Source organism: Myotis yumanensis, unplaced genomic scaffold (genome assembly GCF_028538775.1).
Source record: "Myotis yumanensis isolate MYYU_CA2020_CCGP unplaced genomic scaffold, mMyoYum1.0.hap1 SCAF_10, whole genome shotgun sequence".
NCBI classification, from domain to species: domain Eukaryota; kingdom Metazoa; phylum Chordata; class Mammalia; order Chiroptera; family Vespertilionidae; genus Myotis; species Myotis yumanensis.
The window spans coordinates 14,970,158-14,997,673 of record NW_027223761.1 but is presented as its reverse complement, the minus strand read 5'-3'; the positions used below and the strand labels follow the sequence as shown (position 1 = coordinate 14,997,673).

The 27,516-nt window shown below is 42.3% G+C and overlaps 1 protein-coding gene across 1 annotated transcript in view; it reads right to left on the bottom strand.

Annotated features, from left to right (window-relative positions):
• EXT2 (exostosin glycosyltransferase 2) overlaps positions 1–27,516 on the bottom strand; it is a 122,788-nt gene that overhangs the window by 68,198 nt on the left and 27,074 nt on the right. The gene's annotated exons all lie outside the window — the stretch shown is intronic.

The following is a 27,516-nucleotide window of genomic DNA, read 5'->3' as shown; positions in this document are numbered from 1 at the left end:
ATTTTATGTAAGATTGGCATTATTTCTTCCTTGAAAGGTTTAGAAGAATTCATCAAAAAAGCCATCTGGGCTAGGTGTTCCTTGTGTGTGATTTTAAATCATGGATTAATTTCTTTCATAGATATATAATTGAGTGTATCTTTATGTGTGGGTCAGTTTTGTAAGTAGTATTTTTCAAGGACTATGTTCATTTCAAATAAATTGTTAAATTTATTAGACTAAAAGTATGTGTTAACATCTTTTTAATGCCTATAGAATCTGCAGTAATACACATTTTGTTCATGATATTGAGAATATGTGTTTTCTCTTTGCATGTGAGTCTTACTAAGGTTTATCAATTTTAATAATCTTTAAAAAATTTGGTTTTGTTGATTTTTTTATCATATAATTTTCTCTACTTTTTCTTTTCTGCTCTTATTTTTATCATTTCCTTTCTTTCATTTTGGAGGACTTGAGTTCACTGGTATCTGAGTTTCCTAAGATTGAAGTTGAGATAACTAATTTCAATATTTGTTTTTAATATGTGCATTTCAAGCTATAAATTTACCTCTATCCACTATTTTAAATGCATACCAGACATTTGTATCTCATTTTCATTATATGTTAGGTTAAAATTGTCTAATTTCCATTGTGATGTCTTCTTTGACCATGAGTCATTTTAGAAGTATATTGTTTAATTTCCAAACATTTTGGGATTTTCTATTTCTCTGTTACTGATTTCTACTTTGATGCACTGAGATCAGAGAATATAAGTGTTCTTTCAATACTCTGTAATTTATTTAAACTTGATTTGTGGCCTAAGCACTTTATTCTTGCAAATAATCTATTAAAAAAGTATATTCTGCCATTGATGATTATAATCTACACTAATAAAAGAGAAACATGTTAATTAGTGTACGACCGCTACCCTTCCCATTGGCTAATCAGCATATCCTTATGCAAATTAACTGTCAGCCAAGATGGCGGCCGGCAGCCAGGCAGCTAGAAGCGAACATGAGGCTTGCTTGCTCCAGTGACTGCGGACTCCAACGTTCCCCGCCTGACTTGCCGGCCTCTGAGTTGCAATTCTAAGCAACTATGTACTATGTTGCAAATGTAGAAGCTAAACAAAACCCCAGAAACCAGCTTTCAGCCTGCCAGGATCTCAGAGCTGAAGTTGTACATTGTTTCGATTATAGAACGGCAAACAAACCAGCAGCGGAAGCCTCAGAGCTAGAGCCAGAGCTAAAGCTGGCCCAGAATAAAATTAAAAAAAGAGAAAAAAAAGGAGCGGTTGGGAACTTCAGTCAACAACCGCCAGCCTGAAAGCAGCCCTCAGCCCCTCACCCAGACTGGCCAGGCACCCCAGTGGGGACCCCCACCCTGAAGGGTGTGTGACCAGCTGCAAACAGCCATCATCCCCTCATCCAGGCTGGCCAGGCACCCCAGTGGGGGCCCCCACCCTGATCCAGGACACCCTTCAGGGCAAACCAGCCGGCCCCCAGGCCTCTATCCTATATAGTAAAAGGGTAATATGCCTCCCAGCACCGGGATCAGCGGAGCCACGAGGCCTCTTGGCACCGGATCAGCATGACAGGGGGCAGCGCCCAAACCCCCTGATCGCCCTGCAGCTCTGTGTGTGACAGGGGGCGGGGCCACAACCTCCCTATCCGCCCTGCTCTGTTCGTGACAGGGGAAGGTGCCCCAACCCCCTGATGGGCCCTGCTCTGTGTGTGACAGGGTGCGGCGCCGCAACCCCCCCGCCCCCACGGGCCCTGCTCTGTGTGTGACGGGGTAGAGCCATAACCTCCCCATCGGCCCTGCCCTGAGTGTGACAGTGGCGGCGCCCCAACCCCCTGATCCGCCCTGCTCTGTGTGTGACAGGGGGCGGTGCCCTAACTCCCCTATCGGCCCTACTCTGTGCGTGACAGGGGGGAGCTCCCCAACCCCCTGATGGGCCCTGCTCTGTGCGTGACAGGGGGCAGCGCCCCAAACCCCTGATTGGCCCTGCTCTGTGCGTGACAGGGGGTGGCACCGCAACCTCCCCATCGACCCTGCCTTGAGTGTGACAGGGGGCGGTGCCCCAACCCCCAATCGGCCCCCCCCTGAGCGTGACTGAGGGTGGCATCGCAACCTCCCAATCCGCCCTGCTCTGTGCATGACAGGGGGCGGCGTCCCAACTCCCCAATCAGCCCTGCTCTGAGCCCGACCAGGGGCTGCACCTAGGGATTGGGCCTGCCCTCTGCCACCCAGGAGCAGGCCTAAGCCATCAGGTCGTTATCTCCCGAGGGGTCCCAGACTGCAAGAGGGCACAGGCCGGGCTGAGGAACCCCCCTCCCCCCAGTGCACAAATTTTTGTGCACCAGGCCTCTAGTTCTATATAATAAAACTCTAACATGCAAATCAACCAAATGGTGGAACGACTGGTCGCTATGATGCACACTGACCACCAGGGGGCAGATGCTCAAGGCAGGAGCTGCCCCCTGGTGGTCACTGCGCTCCAAAAGGGGGAGCGCCACTCAGCCAGAAGCCAGACTCACGGCTGGCAAGTGCAGCGGCAGTGGCGGGAGCCTCTCCCACCTCCACTGTAGGCGGGTGGTAAGGAGCGAGGGGTCCTGGACTGCAAAAGCCCTGGACTACAAAAGCCCTGGACTGCGAGAGGGACGGGGATCGGACCTAAGCCAGCAGGCGGACTTCCCACGAGTGGTCCTGGATTGAGATCCCCTGCCCCCACCCCAGTGCATGAATTTCATGCTCCGGGCCCTCTAGTGTTTTATAATTATCAAGTAGAGTAAGTTGATTATCAGTGCTGTTTAAATATTCGATATCCTTACTGACTCTTTTCTACTTGTGGGTACACATATGTACATGTATATGTGTTTATTTCCACACTCTTTCAAATTAGTGTTCTCAAGGCTTGTTTCAAAATTGTCTCTTGTAAAAAGAATATAAATAGATTTTAATATTTATTCCATCCAAAAATCTTCAACCTTCCAATTGTACATATGGTCCCATTTACAGTGTGATCATTCAGTTTGATTCATCTGTTCTTTGGTCCTTTATTTCTCCTTTCTTGCCTTTAAAATTGATCAAACAAATTTAATTATTATTCCATGTTTTTCTTCTTCATTAGATTGCTGGTTTTTTAGTCTTCTGTTATTCTTTTAGTAGCTATCCTAGCAATTAAAGTAAGCATCATTGATTTATGTATGATATTATACTTCAAATTAGTAACTTCACAACTTATCGACAATATAAGAAAACCTCTGTTTATTCTCTCGCATCTGTTGTGCTATCAGTACCAAATATTTTTCTTCTACATATTTTCATCAGCATAAGACATTATCATTGATTTTAAAAATAAATTTTCATTTACAATTACCATATATTTTCCCTTTCTGATATTCTTCATTTCTTCATGCACATTTGAGCGTCCATCTCAAATTATCTTCCTGCTGCTTGAAGAACTTGTTGTTTTTGTGGGGGTTTTTGGTTTGGTGTGTTTTTTTGTTGTTTTTGGGTTTTTTTTTTCCTTTTTTTTGCTGCAGGTCAGCTGACAGCAAGTTCTCTTAATTTTTATTTGTTTGAAATTTTCTTTTTCCCCCCACATTGGCTTTGGAAGCATATCTTTGCTGGATAGAGAATTTTAGGCTAGGAATCTTTTTTCCTCAGCACATTATAAATACAATTTCATTGTCTTCTGATTCATGCAATTTTTGCTAATAAATCAAAGCTGTTGGACTTACCGGTGCTCCTTTGAAGACAACATGACTTTTAATTCTATCTGCAGTTAAGCTTCCTCTGTCTTTGGCTTACAGCAGTTCAACATGACATGCCTAAGTTTGGCTCTTTGCATTTACCCTACTAAAGAGTGCAGAGCTTTCTACAATCTGTGGTTGGATGTCTTTCACTGCTTTTAGAAAACTCTCAGACAATCTTTCTTTAAATATTGGTTCTGTCACTTTCCTCTTCTTCTAGGGCTCTAAATACACACATATGAAATGTTTTTACTGCATCCCGTGTCTCTTATTCTCTTTTCTGTATTTTTTCTCTCTGTGCTCCAATCTGGATATTTTCTACCAATTTTCTCATGGTCCAATAATTCTCTCTTCTTTTAGTGTGTGTCTAAACTGCTATTAAACTCATGTGTTAAATTCTTACTTTCAATTCTTACATTTTTCACTTCTGGCATTTTCATTTGACTTTTTAAAAACAGATTTCATATCTTTGTTGAAATTCTTCTATTTTATTGAACATAGTTCCTGACAGGTAACACCAATATCTGAATCATCTGTAGGTCTCTTTCTACTATCTGTTTTATCTTTTCATTTTGTCATTTGGTTTCAAATTCTAGCATGCCTCTTAATTTTTCATTTGCTAGATATTCTGTGTATTAAAAACTGTTGAGGTTCTGGATGATCCAGATTATCTTCCTTCTAAGAGTGTAATATATTCTGTCAGGCACAGCAAATGCAGTCAGAACACTTTAATCCTGTTAGTGGTTGGTTTTAAGTTTTGTTAGGCCCCACTTTTCTCAGCTTCTTCTTACTCTTAAAGTATGGCCCTTTGGAGCTTTCAGTTAAAGCCTGGGTTAATTACCAGACGCTTCCATCTTGGCAGGCTTGAACACACCTTTGTGTTGTCAGCACTATATATGATTTACACAGCTTGTTAGGCACCCAGCTGCTTCTTTCTAAAGAGATTCTTGGAGTCTTGCTCTGATCATGTGCACCTTGGAAGTTGGCAAACACCTCAAGGGACATTGCATACCCATTTTATCTTACTTCCCTGTGGTCCCCTTTTCCCTTGGATTCTGTCTTTTAAATTTCAAATACCTTCATAAGCCCTAACTCCAGCTCTCAGCCCTGTGGTACTACTGCTTTCTGCTATGACTCTATACCCCTATGTTGTGAATTAGAATGTGCCCTAAGGGAAAAGACTAGAGTGACAATGTAGCTCACCTGAGTGTGCTTCCTTTCTGTCAGGAATCCCAGTCCCTCAAATACTGACTGCATTGGTTGCTCTTCAAAGTCCCTACACTGTTGTTTTATCTACTTTAATAAGCTTTTATACTTCTTTTTCTTTTTTTGGTAGCAATGGTTACTTCAATACCAGCTACTCTGTCATCGTCCAATATAGTCTTCTGAAAGAAGACAGTTTCTTTGCCAAGCAGAGTTTAAACTCAAGTTATTAACAAAGCAGGATGCTGGTCTAGATCAGCCGTGGGCAAACTACAGTCCGCGGGCCAGATCCGGCCCGTTTGAAATGAATAAAACTAAAAAAAAAAAGACCGTACCCTTTTATGTAATGATGTTTACTTTGAATTTATATTAGTTCATACAAACACTCCATCCATGCTTTTGTTCCGGCCCTCCGGTCCAGTTTAAGAACCCACTGTGGCCTTCGAGTCAAAAAGTTTGCCCACCCTGGTCTAGATGATCTCAACTTCATTGAGACCTACGATTCCACTCAAAATCAGAGACCATTAGGATTTACACAGGGGTGAACTATGAAAATTTAACATGAGGAAATTGGAAGCATAACCAAAGAAGTGGAGGGAAAGAATACTTTCTAGTCTAGTCTTGTCAACTTTAGTTCTGTTACTGAGCAAGTCCTCAATTCATCAGTTAAAGCCCAGGATAACTTCTAAGTTATGTGACTATCCTCTCCACTACTTATGTGAAAAAGGCAAAAGCATCACAATGAGAATTTCTCCTATTTAATGAAAAGCTGAAACAGATTTAGTTTCCAAAGACATCTGACTTAAGCTGTCTTGTAGTTTCCCATCTGGGTACAGCCTGAGGACCGGCTGGCTGCCTGCAGCTGCTTCTCCAACCTCATTCCTGTGTAAATTCACGTTGCTGCTTCCCCCACCCCCAACCTGCCATCATCCAGTCAAAATATTTACGATTTATGAGACCTGAAAGAATCTCTCTTCTCTATGAAACCTTAATTGATCACCCCAAATATCAACAATCTCCCGTTACGATGAAATTCCGCAGCACTTACAGCCTTTACCTTACAGGTTAGTCATGTTATATACTGTCCTATAATTGTTTTACTGTTATTTCAGATGATCACTTTTCTCTCTCCAGCTAGATTATGAGTTCCCTGGGTGTAGAAATAGGCTTTTTTTTCTTTTTTTATTAGCATCCTTGCAAATGTAAGAATGTTTTACCTGCTGCAAAGCACTTTTGTATCCATGATCACCTCTGCTCTTTATAACCAGCTTGTCCCTTATTCGGAGCAGATACGTACAAGTTTCATTTCATATGTGAGATACAAAGATGTTAAGTGGCAGAGTCACAACTAAAATCTATGAATCTTAACTCTAACTCTAAACTCAGACCTTTCCCTATTCCATTCCAGAGAATTCAGAGTATCAGCACATGGTAAGTTTTAGGAGTAAGTTTTAGGAAATAGTTCTTTTTTAAGAAACTGAGAGGTATAAAAATGCACTAAGAAGCATGAGCCCACACATTAATACTCACATCCTAAAATTTACTTTCCTTTCTACCCAGATGGGTCCATCATCATATGTTCTTTTATTTTAAATCATATTCAAATTAAACCATGCTCAAACTTAAGAATTTCAAGCTTTATGTTCATATTTAATCACAGTGGAGACAGCAGCCTTTGGGATTTATAGGCAACAATGATTGGTAACAAATCCACCTAGAATACCAGCCAAAGGCACAATTGTAGGACAGAGCTTCTCATTTAAGATGTCTCAAATCATCTCCCTCTGTACACCAAATGGCAGTCACTCTACGGAAGCAAGCTTTGCCAATAATCATAGCGCAAGTGTTTCAACCTGAGGATAAGTGAACTTCTCAGGCTTAACTGTTTCTGCGGGACCTCTGTACCACCTTGAAGTGTTTAGGAGCATTATAATTTACAGCCCCTCCAGAACCCAATGGCAGCCACTTGTCGGTAGAAAGAAGTTTGCAGCTATCCTGGCCATACCCAAATGCAGAAGCTTATGTTTGGGGGGATTTTCCCCCCTAAAACATGAGCCACATTTATCTCTATCTGAAAAGTTTAAATGAGGGATTCTTTCCAGCTATGCAAAGCCCGTCACCCTACACTGTGGGAGCTACACAGTTGAAGAGGTAAGTCACATGTGAACAGGCATACCAACATAACCGTGGACACAGTGTTTAACCTTTCCTCATTAAACAAATACCACCATAATTTTATAAAACAAGCATATTCCAAAGCATATAAATTACAAAGTTCCTAGAATCCTTTCAAGCACGAGAATAATAAAGTTCCTCAAGGGCAAGGATTAGGCCAACTTAAAACGACCATAAGCAAATAGGTACTTCAAATTGAAGTTACATGTATACATCAATTAAATGTACTTAATGTCTCTGATTTTCAATACCACAAAACTAACGGCAATAATACAAGTTTAAAGGAAGCCAGTGCAGTATAGTATAAAGAGCCATGGCTATGAGCATCTTGCACAATTTCAAGTTTGAAATCTGTGAGATGAAGATCCTAACGCCTATCTCATGAAGCTTTAATGATTGATGAGATGAGGTTTATGAAGCTTCTTTCTTATAAAGTCCTAATGCAAAACAGACAATCAGAAAATGTTAGCTTTCTCCTCAAAACTTACATTCATCCTGTCCTTTTAGGGTCTTCATCACTTATATTAGAATGCCTTTAACACTTTTTGTTTTGGGAATGGAAGAAGGAAGAAGAGAGACAGAGTAGGATCTCAATGTTACACTCCAGCCATCTCAATTCTGATAGACAGTAAAGAAATCCAACTGGTCAGACAGTAGAGTTAGAAATAATAAAATACATCAAATGGGAGTGTGACAGAACTTTATAATGACAAGTACAGCAACCAATAACATGTGCCTTGTAGCCGACTCTCTATGCTTTCAAGGAAGAGGACAGTACTTCTGCAGAAACCATGGGCGTGGGAATGCATCTGGCTTTGCTCACACTGAATTCCCAGCCTCTAGCACAGTGCCTGTCAAAGAGCAGTCAGTCAAATGTTTGTTGAAAGAACAAACCCACCCAACAATACTGCCTCATCGGCACAAGGAGGCACAGGCAACTCACGGAATTTTCCAAATCTTCTAAGTTCCAACCTACGAAGTTAAAGGGGCAAATAATCATTTAATAATAATGACTGCATCTTGTATACAGAATTTTAAAAGATGAAAGATGAGGGACGTGGATTTGAGGGAGAAAAATAAAATTTCAGAAGGTGTCAAGCTCCTCCAGGAGAGATGGGACACACATGATTTCAGCTTTGGAAGAGTATGGAAGGGAGAGGTGGCTACCATAAATGCAGCCAAAGGAGGCAACTAAAATTTTAACGAATTCTTAAAACTGAGTGGGCTAGGAAAACACTGTGGAAGCTCCAAAAACAGGGTAGTCCGCATTCATTTGCAAGTTCTATTCTACTGGGTGTTTTTGAGAAAGACTGCAGAAGGGGAGGAAACCAAAGAGAGTCCTGAACAGCACACACCTAAAATCCCTGCCCATTTCTTGGAGTTTTTTCTTATCCAAAGCAAAGGCTTTTCAACTGCTGCGGGAGGAGCAGAAAATGCTCCCAACCCAAGGTCAGGCACAGAGGCACTGCCTCTGGGAGAGGAAGGAAAGGCAGCCTGCCACTGGGGAGGGTTGAAGCCACAGCCCCTGCGATCTACACCCTAAGCCAGGGGTGGGCAAACTTTTTGACTGGAGGGCCACAATGGGTTCTTAAACTGGACCGGAGGGCCGGAACAAAAGCATGGATGGAGTGTTTGTGTGAACTAATATAAATTCAAAGTAAACATCATTACATAAAAGGGTACGGTCTTTTTTTTTTTTTTAGTTTTATTCATTTCAAACGAGCCGCATCCGGCCCGCGGCCGTAGTTTGCCCACGGCTGCCCTAAGCCTTGCACTGAGGAAGCCACCCTTCCACCCTCCCACCAGGAATCCCAGACTAGGCTACACGCCCTGTGCGAGCAGAAGCAAAAGCCACCGGTCCCTGGAGGACAAGTAAGAAAACTTACGCAGGTCAGGATCCTGCTCTGACACCACGCAGAGGTCAGGTACTACTAAGAGAGGGGCAGGGCACTCTCCAACCCAAGATTCCCTGCAGCAGACAGCTGCCATGGACAGAAGAAGCAGGAACTCTGAGAAGGCCCCACAAATGGGCCTGCCTGGGACTGGGCTGGGCCGGGGGGTAGGGAGAACCCTACTGCCCCCATCAAGAGCCAGCACCTCACACAAGCAGTGAAAGTCTCCCGCTGAGGGGGAAGACCTCCTGGCGGCACAGGTAGCAGGGCCTGTGGAAGCGCAGGGTGAGGTGAGAAGTCTGAGAAAAACCTCAGTCCTCGGGCCCCACACTAATAACACAGTAGCAGCAGCTGACCACTGGCGGCATCTGAGTCTGGGGTGTGCTGAAGGAAGTCTAGCAACAGGAAAACCCAAACCCAGCCCAAAGACCAGAGTGAGTAACCTCCCACATGCATGGCCTGACAGAAGAAGCGGTGTGTGCATTTCTGGACACGACATTTACCTTAGTCTCCTGTTTCTCTACAGAGTATCCATCATTCAACCAAAATTTATCAGGAACAAATAAACAAACAAAAAAAACAAGAGTAAACAACCCAGTGCCATAATACAAAGCTGTCTAAAGAACCAGACCCAGAGAGGACCAAGATGGTAGAACTATCCGACAGGGACTTTAAAAATAATTATTAGTAGTAAGTTAAAGACTCTAGTGAAAAAGGTAAGCAACTTGCACGACTAACTTGCATGACTAGGTGGGGGTTTTCAGTAGAGAGATGGAAACTAAATAAAACATTCACCTTCTCCCTCAAAAAGCTTAAAAAAAACACACAGCTGCACCATTAAAGATGCAAAAGTACTCTGCCTCTGAGCAACTAGGAAATTCAAGAGATGTGAGCTATAGGAAACTTTCTCTTAACACACTCACACTGACAGAACCATTTATTAGAGGCGAAGGGCTGGAAAATATTTCCACACCTTGTGGATTAATTTTTCAAAGCTGTGTCTGAAGATGAATCTGAAACTTCCAAAGGGATTCCAAGTCTTTCCAAACACATGTACGAAAGGCGCCCACGTCCTTTCCTTTGTTTGCTGTGACAAATGGGACCGCGAGCATCCCTGCCTGTCCCAGGCTTCCTATGCAGCGGGCGTCTGTGCCATAAGGGTGAGCGCGCAAGAGCAGGGAGCCAAGGCCCTTCATGAGGAACTTCCCAAGCACCCTGATTTCTAACTGAGACTGGACACAAGCAAGACCAGTTTTCTTCCTTCTTTTGCTTACTCCATTTTTATAAACGTAAGAGTTAGATGACAACTTACTTAAAATTAGGGAAAAGAATATCAACAAAATCACTCAGAGGCATTTCTCATGTGGCGAAGGTTTTAGAAAACTGTACAATGCCCATGTAACCAGATTTTCTGGAGGAGAAGTTCACAAATATTTGATACACCTTTACTCAAGGATTCAATAAACAACAATAGAACTTGCCTTCTTTAAAATAAAAAGGGATTCCTGAAACATAAAAGGCTACGATACCTGGGATTTATCAGTACACCATTTTTTTCTTAAAACATTTATCTTGTTAATTTAGTTACATGGAAAATACCTTACTACATAAAATACGAGTGTGCTTTTTTCTCTCCTCCCTCACAAAGCTGCTTTATTTGCCCTCTCCACATGCGTCCTCCCCCTGGAAGTCTGTGATATCTCTCGAGGTCCTTTTCCATCCTCGGGGACAGTGTTTCCAGCTCCATCATCTCAATCACTTGAACACGGCACTTGAGGAACCCACACATATCACACTCACTGGAATTTTACCCAAAACCACAGACATTTGTTCACAAAACAGGAAGCAGAGTTCATTTCACAATTTTTGGTAAGTGTAAATATTTGTGTGTGTTTTTTACTTCTTTACCATGCAAAGTTGTAACTGCTTTCTTTTTAAACTTTTTATTTTGAAATAATTTTAGAGAACAGGTGCAATCTTAGTGCAGAGCGCCCCCAGGTCCCCCTCAGCCTGAGCTGCCCCCAATGTCAGCATCTTGCCTCACCATGGTATAATGATCAAAACTAAGAAGTTAACTAAACCACAGACTTTTCAGATTTCCTCAGTTTTCTTCTAAGGGCTTTTTCTGTGAACTCTGACCCAGGACAGTACATTGCATTTAGTTGTCATGTCTCCTTAGTCTCCTCCAATCTGTGACAGTTTCTCAGTCTCTCCTCATCTTTCATCACCTGGACACTTTTGACTTGAAATGGTCAGGAATTTTGTAGACTGGCCCTCAGTTTGGATTGATCTGGTGTTTTCTAATTATTAGAGGTTATGGATATTAGAGAATACTAGAGGTGATATGCCCTTCTCTTCACATCGTATTGGGAGATATCTGATATCAACATGACTTATTACAGGTGAAGTTAACCTTGGTCACCTGGTTAAGACGGGGTCTGTGAGGTTTCTCCATGATAAGGTTACTACTGTTCCCATTCCATATTCTATTCATGTCACCATGTTCAGTCCAAATTCAAGGCGAAGATAATTAAGCTCCATCTCCTGGAGGAAGGAGTTCCAAAAAAATTACACACACACACACACACACACACACACGAATTAGTATTACCCCAACTTCTCACAGTCCAGATTATTCTTAGTCCTTCTGATAGACGGCAGCTGACTCCCCATCATCCATCACCTCCTTTTCTAATTCATCTGACAATTTTAACACAAAAGTCAGGATGTATACTCTACTCCCTGATGTTTTAGGGGGTGGAACTTACCTTCCCAGCCAAACTAACAATTTACTAGCCCCCACTGAAGGGCAAGGACTCAAGAAATTGGCCCATAAACACTACAGATTTAGGGTAGTGGGTTTCTGTGGGTTCTCATGACTTCTTACACTGGTGTCCTGCAGCCCTTCTAGAGTAAGGCTCAAGTGTCTTGGAAAACTGGAATGGATTAAGGTAGAATGCCCTTGTCAATGTCACCACTCATTTTTTCCAACAGCAGCAACAACACAGGACTAGATGTGGCTTAACCGGTAGGGTCTCTATTTTAAGTTGTGCTGCTCTGAGGGAAGAGCTGAGAACCCTTTTAAATGCAGCCACGGTCCCGTGCAAGACCCAACGTGTCACACCTTAGTGAGTATGGTTTTGCTCTTCTCCCAGGATCTCATACAGAGCCTATGATTCTTACTAGGAATTAGTAACTCCTAGGATTTAGTCTCAATTTTATTTTTACCTCATTCCCACATTCTCAGCCTTCTAAAAATATACTAGAATTTAGAATCCACAGATTTGTTGTTGTTGTTTTGTCTTGTTTAAAATAGTCTTTATCCAGTTGGCACATAGAAAATGAAAAGAAAAAAATCACCTTAATATTAACAAATGCTGTTATGGAACTGCACCACACTAAATGGATTTTTCTCTTTCTCACCCTTCTCAGAACTTTGAGAACTTGCTCAAAACCTTGTCTCTTGGCTGGCTACAAGGTATTTACCTCTTTAAAACTAACTTTCTCCATGCCTAGCATTTTGCTAGCCACCTCTTCATTTTCCCCCTTCTCCTGGCACTTCGATGAAGATATTTTTACATGGCGCCCCAGGCAATGTCTCCCTATCACTGTCCCAAGAATTTCTGAAGAACTCTCAACATCAGAGCAGTCCTATCCCAAGTGAACAGCTGAAGACACAACTTTCCCTTTGTATAGCTCAGTTCCTAGGAATTCTTGATCTCATTCTTCCATCCCAAACTATGAGTCACTCAAAGGTTAGAAAAACAAGCAAGTACATGGACCAGTACCCAAATACTATTCTGAAACAGCGCTGGTGGGAAAATTCTCAAAGGTTCATATACAAGCACATTTCACCCGCTTGGAAGCAAAGCTTTCCTCTGCTCACCTCCAGTCTCAGCATTCATATTTATGGGAAGTGATTACAGATTTAATATGCAGTTAGTTCCACTTATACTTATCAGAGAAAATGGCTACAGCATATATTCCTTAGTCATCACAAAAATGTGAGAAAGAGGTCTAAATGATGAAGTCTAGGGCGATACTTTCTAATGGCAAAATAGGGCGCTTGCTTAAGTTTGATAGTTTTTAATCAGACCAGGTGTTTTTTTCAAGGGTATGTATTTACAAGCTCTTTACAACTCACATGGCATTGGACTACATGCTTGATTCCTATAAAGAGTTTAAAACCCTGAGTTATCATCAGAGAAAGGATACAGAGAAAGAACTAGAACATGGGACAAGGTGAGGCCCAAGTGTACATGTATGAGTTGGGGCGTGTGTTGTGTGGTTTGATCCAGACGATGTATTTATATGAGTCAACAAATAGTAGGCATGTATGGTTATAGGCTAAGTTAATAATCTCTTTAGAAACAGAAGTACAATATTTTTATATATCTTTTTCTTTTACTATCCTCCGTTTCTCCTGCACCCAAATCAATCTTGAATGACACAAGATTAAGAATGACAAGTCATCTTTATCACAAAAAGAGTTTTTCTGCATTGTTAAATTTTTTTTGAATTTTCAAGCATTTTTGAAGTCCTAAAGCTCTCAATCTGGTGCATATTCCTATACTTTGAACTTTCCCTTTCTCTTAATTAAAACATGAATTGTGATATTTCAACTTTCAATGAAAAAAATCTCACTGCTAAGAACCTTTCCAAAAACACAATATAAAAACTGAGCATTGCTCTCGGCTACTTGGTTTGCCGTTGTGTCGGTGAGTCTGGTGGAGGGGAGCTAAAGCTAGCTTGAAATACAGATTCTTATGCTTTTGCATCAGAAAAAAAAACAAACAAAAAAAAAAACTGAGCATTTGCCCTAGCTCAGTTTTTATATTGTTTTGATAGAGCATCAGCCTGCAGACTGAAGGGTCCCAGGTTCAATTCTGGTCAAGGGTACATGCCCAGGTTGCGGGCTCAATGGCCTGTAGGGGGGCATGCAGGAGGAAGGAGATCAATGCTTTTCTCTCATCGTTGATGTTTCTATCTCTCTCCCCCACTCCCTTCCTCTCTGAAATCAATAAAAATATATTTTAAAAAAATTATTCTTTACCCATTCCACCCCACCCACCTTTTTGGTGTACCTTATTGCTACTGCTCATACCTGGTAAGAAGCTGAGAATGAGATTAGGAAAAAACACCTCAGAAGTGGATTCCACAGTAGGAGCAAAATCCCTCTTGTCGCAATTGAGCCACTAAAGGACACCTACTGAGAGCAGTATGGAGTTTCCTCAAAAAACTAAAAATGGAACTCCCATTTGACCCAGTGATCCCACTTCTAAGAATATATCCCAAGAAACTAGAAACACCAATCAGAAAGGATATGTGCACCCCTATGTTCATAGCAGCACAGTTTACCATAGCTAAGATTTGGAAACAGCCTAAGTGCCCATCAGCAGATGAGTGGATTAAAAAACTGTGGTACATCTACACAATGGAATACTATGCTGCTATAAAAAAGAAGGAACTCTTAACCATTGCCACAGCATGGATGGAACTGGAGAGAATTATGCTAAGTGAAATAAGCCAGTCAGAGAAATATAAATATTACATGATCTCACTCATTTATGGAATAGAATGAACAACATAAACTGATAAACAAAAACAGATCCAGAGACAGGGAAGCATCGATCACACCATCAAACCTCAGAGGGAAGGTAGGGGAGGGTGGGGGTATGGGGGAGAGATCAACCAAAAGACTTATATGTAAGCATATAGGCCTAACCAATGGACACAGACAACAGGGGGGTGAGGGCATGAGTGGGGGGGTAGGGGATAATGTGGGGATAAGGACACTTATGTAAAAACTTAATCAATAAAGAAATTAAAAAAATAAATAAAAATAAAGGACACCTATTGACTTTGGCTCTTGTACCTTATATGGACATTGGTATGGGATGAACTGTGACCCCTCAAAATTTATATGTTGGAGCCCTTTGTACCCCAGAATTTGACTGTAGTTGAAGACAGGGCTTTAAAGAGGTGATTACGTTAAAATAAGGTTATAGGTGGACCCTCCTCTAATCTGACAGCTGTCCTTTAAGAGGAGGATACTTGGACACACAGAGAGGCCCCGGGGTGCTCATGCACAGAGGGATGACACGCAGAGAGGCAGCAAAAGGGTGGCCATCAGCAAGCCAAAGAGAGAGGGCTCAGGAGCAGCCAACCCTGCTGACATCTTGATCTAGGACTTCCAGCCTCTAGAACTGTGAGAAAATAAGTTTCTGTTGCTTAAGTCACGCAGTCTATGACGTTTTGTGCTGCACCCCTAGCGAACTAATATAGACATTAGTGACACTGCATACCTCCCCCTTCAAGATTGCTGGCTGTTTGAGAACAAGGACCATCGTTTGTACAGTTCTGAACCATGTACAGTGTCTTACCAAACATGGGCATTTAATAAATAGTGTAGATGATTATAGAAGTTCAAAAGGTGCTCAAAACAAAGAAAAATAGAGCATTATAAATAAACTTCATACTTTTTAATCACATGCCACAAATTCTACCCAATCCCAAGTCGGCTACATAAACTTTGTAACCTCAGGCCATCAATTAACCTCTAGCTTTCACTTTCCTCCTTTATAAAAATTAGAATAACAAGTAGCTCATCAAATTTTCATGAGGAAGCTCCCAATACAGCACCAGACACAGGAGAAATGTTGATTTCCCCCTTCCCTTTGCCAACTGGGAAATTTAAGCAAGACAGTGGTAAAATTAGGCCTGGCTCTTCTGAAACCTGGATGGGCTGCTAAAAATTCAACCTCTGCTCAGAGGCAGGAAAAGACCTTGCCAGCATGTCCTTTTTACAAAAGATTTCAGTGATATTCTATTTGAACTCCAGAAAAGCAGAGGATGTCAACGGAGATCATTTGCTCCTTTTCTAAGCTACAGGCATCATGAGTAGAAGAGGCATTCGCTATCAATATTCTTAGAATGAGAAGTTTGATTTCTTGCCAGAGAAGCTATATTGAAGTCATCTAACATCCGTGGGTCCCTGGGTTTGCCTCTCAATACTAAAGCTCTCACTCCTGTTCCTTAGGCAGGAAGCCAAGCAGATGTGGGAGGGCAGTCCATGATATTTCTGTCTTCTTGCAAGATGTTAATTTTCCCAAAAGGTAGAATGGAATCAAGAAGGCAGTGAAAAGTACTGCAGGGCTATCTCACAAGCAGGGCTCCTCTGATCTAGAAGCACTGTGTTGGAACATGTAAACCCCATTATTTTTTCAGTATGTCATCTTTATAATTATGCTTCCAGACACCAAGGATGAATGTGATTTTCATGTTTTAGTCCTATTTAAAAGGAAAATTCTTTAAAAATGCATGCTTCTTGGGGCAAGTCAGAATGAAAGTGGGTGAAAGAGCTTGAAGGTAGGGGAGGACTTTGTGAATACTCGTAGGGAATGCTCCCATGTTATGATCTCCTGTCCTATGGGAAACAAGAAGGGATCGAGGAGGAAAAGGGGGAGCCTGAGTCATGTTTCCTGACATATGACAGACAGCTCCTGAAACAGAAAGCCATAGGTTTCGAGTCTCAGGGGTATCACCTTCAGATATGTCAATGTTCTAAGGATGGATCAGTTTTCCCAACTGCTGACATCCTGCTGTGAGGAGAGATCCCAAGCAAAACAGGAGCCTCTGACTGGGAGCCTTTGAGGTGGCAGGAGCCATGAGGAGTTCAAAGGCAAGGCCGGCCAGTGGCTTGCACCACCGAGAACCATAGGGGTGAAAGGTTACTAAAGCAGGAGCCACTGACCAATAAAATTGTGTTTGGTCAAACCTTCCCAGCTAAGAGACGAGGGACTCATGTCTGCTGTGTCCAGATTTCTGAGTTATCCACGCCTCTGGGTCCCACTGTTCCCTAGGTCCGGTCAGGGAGCCTGGGTAGTGATTAGCAGCTGACCAGCTCTCTCCTGACTGCTCCCATGAAAGAGCTGAAAGGTGGATTGGAAACCTTTAATCAGGATCTGTCATCAAAAATAAATAAATAAGAGCATACCTTGGGTCAACTTGTTGCAAAGGAATCTGCCTGGGGTGAGATTTCCCATGTTTGCTATGTTAAAACCCGGAGAAAGCAAGCATTCGTTTGTTTGATTAGAGAAGGCAAATATAAAACAAGCCTCACTCCAACCAGGCACACTTGAAAGGCCTGCCTGCCTCTTTTAATTAAGATACACACACAAACACAATATGTGAAGGGACTAAGAAGACAGAACTTGGAAACTTCTGTCATCCCCAAAGCTGTCATCATGTCACGCCACATTAGGGTGGCGCTCTCTCCTCTACTGTTGCCCATGATGTAACGATTCCAGAGAAGCTAAGGAGATTTCTTTGGCAGGTTCTTTAATTGGCTGGGGACATTAAGTCAGCAGTCAGCTCATGAGAGCCTTTCACTGTCCCTGTGCACTCCCAGGAAAGGAGAAATTGAGAACAGTGTCACTGCTCCCCTGACAGCCACACAGGAGTCCTCTACCAGCTGTTTGCTGCTGGAAAGCCCCACCTTCTGATTAAGTGTCATCAATGTGAGCTCTCCTATTGATTCTGAGTAGAAACCCCAAGGTACGTTCCCAGAATTGAACAGACAGAGAAGCTTGAAATAGCTCCACATGCTAAGTCAGAGGTTCTCAATCCCTCCCCACTTTTTTCACCTGAAGGCTAACAATATACCCACAAGTAAGAGTAACTCAGGTTCATCATGGCAGAGATTCTAGAGAGAAATCCACACCCACACCCCCTAGCCCAGAAAGCATTTAGGAATTTGAGTGACAGTGAGAGAGATATGTGAAGTTTGAAAATCCCACAGGGAATTCTGATCCTCCCTTCATCTCACAGTTAAAAACAGCTATGGTAGCTAATTAGACAGTTGAAATCTTCTCCTTCCATACTTTCCCATCTGCCAGTTATGCCAAAAAGATTTCCAAAGATTATGCTTGCTGTTACGTCATATGTAAAGTTACCTACAACCTGCTAAGCAAAGAGGTTTGGGAGAACACTGATTTGTGGTTATTCTGAGCCAATCGGAGTACAGTCAGGACCGCTGCTCCCTCCGCACTGTGCTCAATCCTTCAGGATGCTATTCTGACCCTTCCGTCTGCCACCACCTTTAGTCGTTCACATCAAATGCCAAAATGCCTCATTGCAGAGCTCAGCCCTCAGTCTGCAGCTGAAACCAAAAACTGCAAGCTTTTCCTGGAACACAAATGGTACATTTAGAAGATCAAGATCTGGTGAAAATAAGCTAAAGTTAAAAACACTTCACTACATATATGGACTTCAAATACCTGACAAGAAAACACTTGCTCCTTTTAGTAAACAGTATTGGAATCTGAAAAATAACAAGTGAACTGCTCCCCTACCATTAAATTCCTTAATAAAATTGGAAGTACATATTTAAATATAACAAATTAAGTTATATTTAGTTACCTCTCCCCTTATAAGTTACAAGGAGAGAGGTATCTGTAATATCAGAAATGATTTCTGTGAAGCTACTTCCGTACCAACCCTGATCTGATTCAGTATTAAATAACTTTTTTTTTAGATTTTTTTATTGGTTTGTAGAGAGAGAGGAAGAGAGAGGGAGAGAGAGAAACATCGATGTGAGAGTGAAACATTAATTGGCTGCCTCCTGCACACTCCCTACCGGGGATTGAGCCTGCAATACAGGCATGTGCCCTGACCGGGAACTGAACGGGCAACCTTTTGGTGCACAGGACTATGCCCAACCAACTGACCCACAGTGGCCAGGGCTTAATGGTCTTTAAAGTGAAAATAAATGAATACATGATTGCTGTCATACATTCTCAAGAACAATAGCACAGAATTATAAGACAATGTTATTATAAAACTGAAAATTATGCCATGATAAAAATAATTAAGCAACTCCAAATTCTCTCAACCTCTGTGATGCTGAGGGAGACTGAATACATAAATGTATAATCTATAATAATAAAAGCATAATATGCTGATAAGACCAGACAGCCAAATGACCTTCCAAACATCCTTCTGGACTACCAGACCTTCCAGATGAAGCTGGGGCTGTGAGGGCCAAGGCAAGCCACCACGGTTGCGAGGGCTGAGCCCCTTGCACAAATTTCAGGCATCGGGCCTCTAGTCATACATACTAATATTTATAAATGAAGGCAGAAATCCTACAGATCAGTTTAACCCTTACAGAAGATTTGAAACAATGAATTCTTTACCAAACATATCAACACTTGGTAATTTATAAGTTATTGTTTTATAAACAAACCTAGATATTTTCTGAGTAGGTATATAATGAATTCACAAAGCCTGGACTACTTTTCCTGCAGGAGTAATTATTTCTCAGAAATGCTTCACAAATAGCCCTACCCTGTGGGAAATCAGCTCCAAAGAGTTAGACAATTCTTATACAGGCTGCAAGTTAATACTTAATACTTTTATTACAGAGGCCAGTATTAGGAGCAACACCCCATATTTGGAACTCACTACGAGGGATTAACCCATGGTTTTCTTTAGAGAGAGCTCTCTAACCTAACCAATGCCCAATGAGGCATTTACCCTGACCCTTGAAAAGGCTGTGTATTGAATAATAATAATCATATTTATTGAGAACCTCCAAGATATTTATTATTTTAATAAATTTGTTAAAATTATACCATAAGCAATAGCATCCAGTTCACTAAACTTCTTAGTAATTACAGGGTATCAATTCAGTCCCCAGAAATGTATAAAAAAGCAGTTCTATTGCTTTGGAGTCTGGGGCCTTGTTTTGTTTTATTGCTTGTATTAGGTTTTTATACCTAATTACCCTCCCCACAGGAGCTACACAAGTAATAAAACAAATCAGTATTTTTTTTATTGTTTGCTCAATGAAAATCATCAATCCTAGATCAACAGTGCTATAATTTCACTAACTTACTACAAAAATTCCTTGCTTTTTGCCCCAACCTCAAGCTAAATGGCTATTTTAAATTGAACACACTTGCAAAACTGCTCATGTCCAAAACTATTTTTAAAAAAAGAAAAGTAATGGGTTTGTGCCAAAAGGGGCAGAGCAGTTGAAAATATATATCCATTGGATTTTGCTTATCTCTACTAACCTCTTCCTAAAAGCTTTAGTTAGGAGAAAAAGGACAGGCAGAGATGAAGCCCATCGTGAGGGCATATCCCGCCCACCCCACCCCTTTGGAAAGCGAGGCTGGAAAGCTGAAAGGAGGAGGGTAAGGATGCACTCTCTGGAAAAACATTCTGGTCAGGAGATGCCAGAGAGTTTAAAGCTCCCATCAAGCTGCTGGCCTAGATCCAGGTAATGGTTTTTCCTTCCCCTCAGCTGTCTGCTGCAGGAGCTTTCCAGCAAAGAAAGAAAGGAAGAGTGGTAGGGGAGAGGGAGGAGCAGCTTCCAGTCGCTTCTCTGTGAGGGAGAGTAAAAGGGCCACGCATGGCAGGCTGACATTTATAGGGGGCCTGGCGTTTCCAGGGAGCACTCTGGGAGGATTACTGGGGGTTAGCAATCGGGTCTAAAAGGGCAGCAAAGCAGACTGATGAAAGTCCCTTTAAATTTGATAAGTGATGCTGTGGACACAGAGACAACAAGCCGGAGCTGGTGAAGACAGGCATGCAAAGGTCTAGCCAGCCAGACGGCCTTTAGGGAAAAAAATACATTGTAAACCTGGCTCCCCTAACTCTTCAGGGCTGCCCAGCTCACTTGCGGGAGCTTGAAAGCACAAACTGTCAACAGAACGGCATTTCTAATCAGAATGAATATAAAAGACCTTGGGAAATCCTCCCTTGCCTGACCCTTACTGCCCTGCCCCTACCAACCAAGAGAAATGTATCCCGCAATGGCGAAGTTCCGGACCTGCAAAGGTTAATGATCTTGCTAGTCTTTTGCCTCCAAATCACGGCTGCACCACCCAGTCCCTTCTGCCTGGCATTTTCCTCCAATTTTAATATCAGAAGTTTCACACGCCTGCCTGAGCTCCTGGACTCGGCAGAGAGGCCCATATAGCTGTCAGCAAACTGATAAGAACTTTAAAATTACTCCACAGGGCCTCTTTAAAAAGAAGAGCCAAAGAAGGCCATAAAGAAAGAGGGCAGGGGCCACGGAAACCAGCCGCTCACACTGTTTTAACGTGGCATTAAAATGAGCTGCAGATTTATGGCAGTGTTTTAGCCCCTGGCCCAATTCATCTGGGATGAGGCTCTCTTCTCTGCTCTCCAGCGGGATTACAAATATGGGATGGAGCTGGCCAGAAAGGAGCGGGGGCAGGGAGGTAGAGGTAGGAGGAGGAGAGGAAGGGAAGAAGTGAGTACAGGAGGATCATATAGAAGAACTCTGTTCTCCTTTCAGTAGAAGGCGACGACCAGCTAAGTCTAAAGGATACCTGACTTAAATTCACATGAAAATCCTTTATTTTTAGTTCAGACCCAGTAAATTCTGATTCAACTACTCACCACTCCAAATGTCAATTTTAGTTTTAACTTCTCTCCATAAGTTTATCTTTCTTAATTTTTTAATTCAAAAATCATGATTTGGGAGAACCTGGCAAGAGAACCTCGCTGTGCTGATCAACTGAAAAAAATAAAATAAAATAAAAATTATGATTTGGACCAGCTGGCATGGCGGAGTGGTTGAGCATCAACCTATGAACCACAAGGTCACAGTTCGATTCCAGGTCAGGGAATATGCCCGGGTTGTGGGCTTGACCCCCAGTGTAGGGCGTGCAGGAGGCAGCCCATCAATGATTCTCTCTCATCACTGATGTTTCTCTCTCTCTCTCTCCCTCTCTCTTCTCTGAAATCAATAAAAGTACATTTTTTAAAAAACTTTTTTAAAAATCATGATTTGGCAGAGACACTTAGAAGAGGGGAAAAAAGCCTTAAAATTTGTTTTCTCACTGAAAAGGGGAAAAAGTAATAGTACTTTATCCAAATGTGCCAATGAATTTTTTTAAAGGCCAACTAGAAAACCACTTATTTTAATAAGCAATTCTGATTCTAACAGAAAAACAGAGAGGTGAATGTCAAGATGTAGAGAGTGTATCAGAACCCACAGGAATAAATTATCTTTCCAGTTTCCAAGCCCAGAAGCAAATGCATAATGCATCCGCGCTAGTAATTCACTGTGGTTCCTGAAGCCCAAACTCCATACCAGGAGGCTCCTTCCAATATTCAAACCCAGACCCAGGCGGAGCGCTCCCAAATCACTGCCAGCATGGAGCAGACAGACCAGAATCTCCATGCTTCAAGCAAGTTACTCACTGAACCATTCAGCTGCTCTACAGTATTGTTAGTCCCAGGCCTGCGTGAAGAAAAATTGAAGCTTGGAAAAGTCAGGTTACTTGCCCGAAGTCACAAAGCTGGTAAGACAGCACAGGTGAGGCTATGAATTCAGGTTTCTCCAACTCAAAAGCTTTCCACTACCAGCATTTTTCAATTTTTTTGGACTAGGAACCACACTAAGAAACACATAAACACATTTTATTCTGCAACTCCCTACATATATACATACATAACTGAAAGGTTTCAGGAAATATTTACCCTTACTAGGTAATACGATGGTATTTTCCTTTCTATCATATTTCATTATTTAAAAATAGAATGCCAGTCTTGAACCAATGATTTAACTTCATGAGCAACTAATGAATCATGGTCCTCAGTTTGGAAAACACTGCAGTGACAATGAAAAAAAAAAAAAAGAATCATCAGACTGGGAGTCAGACCTGGGTTCCAGCGGGGCTCAGCTCTGGTCCTGACAACCCAAGTTTACTTAAACTCCAGGGCTTACTTGTGATTGTAAAATATGAGGAAAGGGCTGAATCTTTTCTAAGGTCCCTTCCAGCTCTTTGATTTTTTTTTTCAATCTGCTTGATTGAAACTGTTTTCCCCTTTCATCACACATCTTTTCATTACTCTTCACTTGTCATTACTATCCTTGCCTTCAGTTCTCTGCAGAGAATTTCCTTCAGTTCCCTACTGGAATTCAAAGTCCCCCCAGCCCCAACTGCTCCATTTTACCTACTAAGCCTCTCACAGAAGCTACTGCCCCCGCCCCCCCCAAGGTGAGTACACTAACAGAGCATCACCCTCCCTGACACACCCCCTCTCCCCCTTCCCCCCCAACTAACTACACAGCACTTCCGGCCTTTAATGTATTTTGCTGAAAGTACTGAGGGCTTTCTTAAAGACAGGATCCCCCTTTTAAAATCTCCCTCAACACGCCTGTACAACTAGGAACAAAGCAGGTGGCTGATACATATTCGATTTGTTTGCATTATGAAATTAAGGACTGTACCTTAAATTTAGAGACTATTTAGGTGGGCTGCTCTAGGAAAAGTCACAAAAACAATTAAAGCTGGTATCACAATAAGGTGAGTGAGCATTTGCAGACTAAGTTCCATAGACTACTCACTCATGTTTGCCATGGACAAGGTAGGCCAAGGTTGCCAAGGAAAGCAGCTTTATGGTCCCTCCATCTGGCCTGTGAGGATTTAAATCTCAGAAGCTATACAAAATAACTGCAAATCAGCCCAAACCTTAAAGACAAGAAAATTTATTTACAGGCCCTAGTGCACTATAAATTTCAGACAGTTCTATTAAAATGCTTTTCTTGGCTTCCCATCAGATATTTGGCAAAAGTCTTTTTCCAATAGGTTCTTAATACTAAAGTTGGGGGGAAAAAGTTAAAACACACAAAAATGCTCTTCCTTAAGAGTTCCAATTAAATGAGTCCTTATTTTATCCTGCTTTCCACAACATACGTGGGCCAGCATCCTCCACAGTATGGATTTATGCCTTCAGAAAAACTCAAACACAGAGTACACAGCGCTCTGGAAAAGTATTACGAAATTCAAAATATCCCATGAAGTGGTTACACTCATCCCCATGGCTCTCCCACTGGCCAAGAAGCAGACTCTGTATCTGAACCATGGTTGTCTGTTTCACAGGAAGAACTCCAGGATCAGGTCAATGTGTTTTGTTTAAGGGTAAGCAATCCAATACCTTTCTTCAGGGCAGGTATGAAAGCAGAGATTGGGAAACAGCTTGGAGTGGCAGGTTGGGACTGGAGTATGGGGGAGAAAGAGAGGCACGGATATTAGGCATCTTTTAAAAGCCTTGAGAGTTCAGTTAAAAATTTTTCACTTTCACAGTTGGGGGGATAAGAATGACAGGCATTACAATATTGATTCTGGAAATTAGAAGTGAAATCTTTTCCACAGTCTTTACAATATATTTCCAGGGATGTGTCCAACCTAAATGTCTCAAGTAATAACTTTTTAAAGACTATCTAATAAGCAGTTAGTCTGAATCATTGGGAAGTTCATCCTGATTTCCAGTCTCAATCCTGGCCACACAGTGATTTGAATAATTTGTGGGCAGCAAAATAGGTTGGACTCCCTGTCTGTCCCTCACATATTGTGTGGTCTTGGGAGGATTACTTAACGTCTCTTTATCCTGTTTTTTCACATTGAAAACTTCACCTTACTCTTCCAACTAGCTATCTCACTACTCTGTTTAAAGCGTAGTGAGATACCTTTAAATGAATCACAAAAACACTTTTAAAAAATAAAAAAAATTAGATAGAAAACTTTATAAAATACATGAGCCAATATTTTTAAATAAATAAATACACACACACACACACACACACACACACACACACACGGGGCCCAGTGCACAAATTTGTGCATCTTGAAAGGAACTGTGGGCCGCAAGTCTGCGGTGGGCACCGGGATGGGTCTCAACCCATCCTCCGTGCCACCTCCTGGCCCCTCCTGCGGCGGCCCCAGTCCCCTCCCTGCTGGCTGGCCCACTCTGGCTGCCGCCGCTCCCATTCACTTATGGTGCCAGCTCTGCTCGCACCTGCAGCCAGTGCAGGAGCCACCGCTCGCACCCGCTGCAGCACCTGGCACCAGTCCCAATTGCTCTGCGCCATCAGCAGGTGCAAGAGGCAGCTTCTGCCCCAATCACCCCTCAGGAGCAAGGGGAGATGGAGAAGCCCTCAGGGGCAATCAGGGCCAGCAGCCGCCGCTCAGACCCACTGATGGCACTGAGCGATCAGGACTGGCGCCAGGTGCCGGCAGCAGGTGCAAGCTCTGGACAGGACCGTAGCTCGCAGGAGCAAAGAATTTTCAGTAACCACCAGAGGCTCGCCCCGATGACAGTAACTGGCACCCAGCCTTGGTGCCCCCGTTCACCTGCTCCACCGTCCCGCCACGGCCGCTGTCTGCCATGTTCCACACACGCCCCCTGGTGGTCAGTGAATGTCATAGCGACCGGTTGTTCAGTTGTTCCGCCATTCGGTCTATTTGCATATTAGCCTTTTATTATATAGGATACTAAACAATTTAAACCTCTGCTTAAAGATTCAAGGGCATCACAAGGAATATCAATTTCTGTATTTCCTACACTTTAAGATACTGCCTCAATAACAGCTTCAGGGGGAAGGAAAAGACCTATGTTCAATGTTTTCGGGGTGAAAATCATTTGGATGTCAGAAATCTAAAATATGTAACACAAACAAATATGTACTTCTTTGAATTGAAGGATTCTGCCATCTTACAATGATACACCCCGAGCATAGTGATGGAGTGAAGCCTGCAAAGCTGCCTGCAGTATATCCATGTTGCAAAGAGATCCATTTTTTTAAATGTTTTTATTGACTTGTGCTGTTGTGTTTTAGAGAGAGGGGAAGGGAGAGGGATAGAGAGAGAGAAACAATGATGAGATAGGAACATTATCAATCAGTTGCCTCCTGCATGCGCCCCCACTGGGGATTGAGCCTGAAACCCCAGTATGTGCCCTGACTGGGAATCAAACCAACAACTTCTTGGTTCCTGGGTCGATGCTCAACTGCTGAGCCACCCCAGGCAGGCAAGAGATATATTTTTAAAATAGGTTTTCCACTTTCTCAGTTTATGCTAAACTGACAGGTGAGCCATCTCAGAGACCCTCACTTTTAGTCTCTCACCCCTTCAAATTTGTGATTTTTATACTATGGCTATGGAAATCAGATAATTCAATGTGTTGAAATTATGTGTAAATAAGATAAAATGAGAGCCTAGTTTTAGGGATGCTCCTGGGAATAAGTGCACACACTCTTGCTGTTCTGAGGTCTGTTCTGCTCTCTCCTTTACCACCACCAGGCCTAACTCTGCCCTGGTAGGTGATGGTACCACATGCCTGGGGTTTTATTCTCTTAAATAGAAGCATTTTTTCTTGTTCCTAATCAGCCCATTATATGATCAAGAATGCCTCTGCAGCCCAAATAGTTGGTATGCCTGGTAGGGAAATATGAAGGTAAACTGAGTGAGTCAGTGCAATAGACTGAGGAAAAACTAATATTTTAACGCACCCAAGCATTAAAGGTGAGAGAGAAAAGAAGATGCTGAATGTTTCTGCCACCTCAAAGGCTCCGAGTCAACTGAGTACAAAGAAGAGTTCAAAGGCAAGGCAGGCTTCTGACTTCCACCTCCTAGTGTGGCTGAGGTTAGAGGTCACTACTGGTGGAGCCACTGACCAATAAAACAATGTTTGGAAACTCCACTCAATAGATAAAACTAGGGATCCATTTACACCTTCCTCCCTATCTACACAAACATTTCTAACTATCCAGTCTAGTGTCTATCCAGCCTTCCAAGATCCTCGATTGCTTTCTTTTTCATTGTGATTCAAGGGAGACTGGGGATATGAATGTTCCATTTGACTATAGAAAAGTATTTAGTTGCACACTTCTTCCTGCTTTCCATTATGAGAAAGATGGTTGATGGGACACTCCATCTTTAAAGCCTTCCACAAATGCCACCTCTCCAATAAATCGATCCCTACTCCGTATCTTCTTCCTTCCATTTCAGACCCCTAATGTACTTTAGAAAATCTGCACCATCTCCTCAACGTTCTTTGTGCTCATACCCATATGTCCACAAGATGACTGTTAGGCCTTTTAGAGTGAGGATCACAGATTTTTTTTTCATCTCCTATCATCTCCCCTTGAAAAAAACCCCACACTTAATTAGGGTTTCACTAAATTAATCAACTAGTTAATTTAGCTCATAGGACAATAAAAGGCTGATTGATACTGTTTTAACTATTATCCTCTACTAATTGAAGGGACTGGCTTTTAACCTACCCACAAAACTACAACAACAAATAATAAGCCACCCTTAGCTTGTCCATGCCTTGTATGCCAGCACTCTTGTTGCCCTTCAGGGGTAGATAACAGAGCCATCAGTTGTACTTTTCTTCAAAAGCCTCACCTTAACGACAGCTCTAGCCCTGTATTTCACATTATGGCTGCTTCACTATCACATCTAAGGTCATGGGGAACATGTAATTTCTTCTTGTGAGGCTAAATATGTTTCTGTCTCGGTACATGCTAATTCCCAAGGCACAATAAGGATTTTAGCCATTGTCTACACTGATCAGAGCATAGCCTTTTTGATACTGAACTCTAAGTTGCAAAATGTTACTGCAATCCCTTCATCACCAAGATCCCACACCACATTCTTGGGGTCAACTCAGAAACGGTAGCT